This window comes from Belonocnema kinseyi, chromosome 2 (genome assembly GCF_010883055.1).
Source record: "Belonocnema kinseyi isolate 2016_QV_RU_SX_M_011 chromosome 2, B_treatae_v1, whole genome shotgun sequence".
Classification (NCBI taxonomy): Eukaryota; Metazoa; Arthropoda; class Insecta; order Hymenoptera; family Cynipidae; genus Belonocnema; species Belonocnema kinseyi.
Window position 1 is genome coordinate 9,333,893 of NC_046658.1, and position 1,512 is coordinate 9,335,404.

The 1,512-nt window shown below is 41.9% G+C and overlaps 1 protein-coding gene across 3 annotated transcripts in view; it reads left to right on the forward strand.

Annotated features, from left to right (window-relative positions):
• The window catches only part of LOC117182998, a 298,189-nt gene that overhangs the window by 205,027 nt on the left and 91,650 nt on the right, over window positions 1-1,512 (forward strand). The gene's annotated exons all lie outside the window — the stretch shown is intronic.

Consider the following 1,512-nt stretch of genomic DNA (forward strand, 5'->3'; position numbering starts at 1 on the left):
GAGAGAGAGAGAGAGAGATTGATTGATTTCGCTTTGTAAAAACAGATTTACTATCTCATCTGGGAGAAATCGTGTGTCAACTAACAAGGTCACCTTTCAGCGAGGTGTCTTTTAGAGCGACACCATGAGCCCTCTCCTCTTTTACCTCACATTATTGCCACTATTTCTAGCACTTTGCCATTCCCAGAGATCCTTTTGCAGCGAACCTGCAAATCGAGAGCAGAAGGTCACTCATGTATTTCACATGGATGATCTGAAAATCTAGGCTAAAAATAAAGAGTAACTACATCTAGTTCTAGAGATTGTGGAACAATACTCTAAGGAATCGAATTTGGTATAGAAAAATGCGACAAGGCAGATTTGGACTTCCGAACTGTCAGCGAGGAACAGAGTATCTGCAACGAACATGCTTACCTTCCTGGTTGTACTCTGTTCACTTGGAGTGGTTTCATGGAAGAAGGACGAACTCAGATCCCTTGATATTGGGACACGTAAGATTTTGCACATTTAAAAAACATGCATCGTAAGTCTTCTGTTCTGCGACTCTACATCTCACGTCGTCAAGGTGGTCGCGGAATATTGAATCTTTAATGTCTTCACAACAGGATTATTCTGGGTACATCATATAGAGTCGCAAATGGAAGAGACCCTTTTCTTAAAATAGTCAGGAAGCACGAAGAAGTGGACAAAGTAGCTTTTCTGTACAAACCAGCGGAGGAGGCTACTGAAACACTCGGGCTTAACTTCAGTATCAGTGGTAAGCAAAATGCATCAAATCTTATCTGTCTCGAGTATTCACTCCTGAAAGCCCAGATTAAGAAAGCACAGGAGAAGAACTTCCATGAACAGATCTCGATAAGCGGATACACAACATCTTCTACAGAAATGCAGATGATCAGTCAATGTCGTGTGAACTAACTTTTGCTTTCCTTAAATCACCCGGATTGAAGTCGGGCACGAAGGGTTTCATTTTGGCATGTCAAGACGGTGTCCTTTCCACCTTAACATATCGTCGCCATATTTTGAGCCAATCCGATTCCGATGATTGCTTCAGGGCGTGCCATGCACAACCCGAGCATCTAGCACAGATACTATCTAGTTGTCCAACTCATGCGGGAACGACCTACATCCAAAGGCACAACGCGGCACTAAGAGTGCTTTATTACCATCTCTGTCACTCTTAAGGCATTAACCTTAAGATCGCTCCGCTAAATGCTCCTAGGGAAATAAAGTCAATTGTCGAGAATGAGAAGTTCCGCATGTACTAAAACTTTATATCCTCGACAATTGTTTCTGTTGCACAGTAAAGCCAAGGAGAATGAAAAGAAAGAGAGATATAGAGAACTTATAAGCCAGTTGCGACAATTGTGTCCGGAATATTCTGTTAAACTAATCGTCCTTATAATCGGCGATCTTGGAGGTGCCAAAGTTTCACTGGTTAATACCCTAAGAAGTATCCCTGCGTTTCAACAATATTCTATAACACTTGCGGTGTTTTTTTATATTAGCACC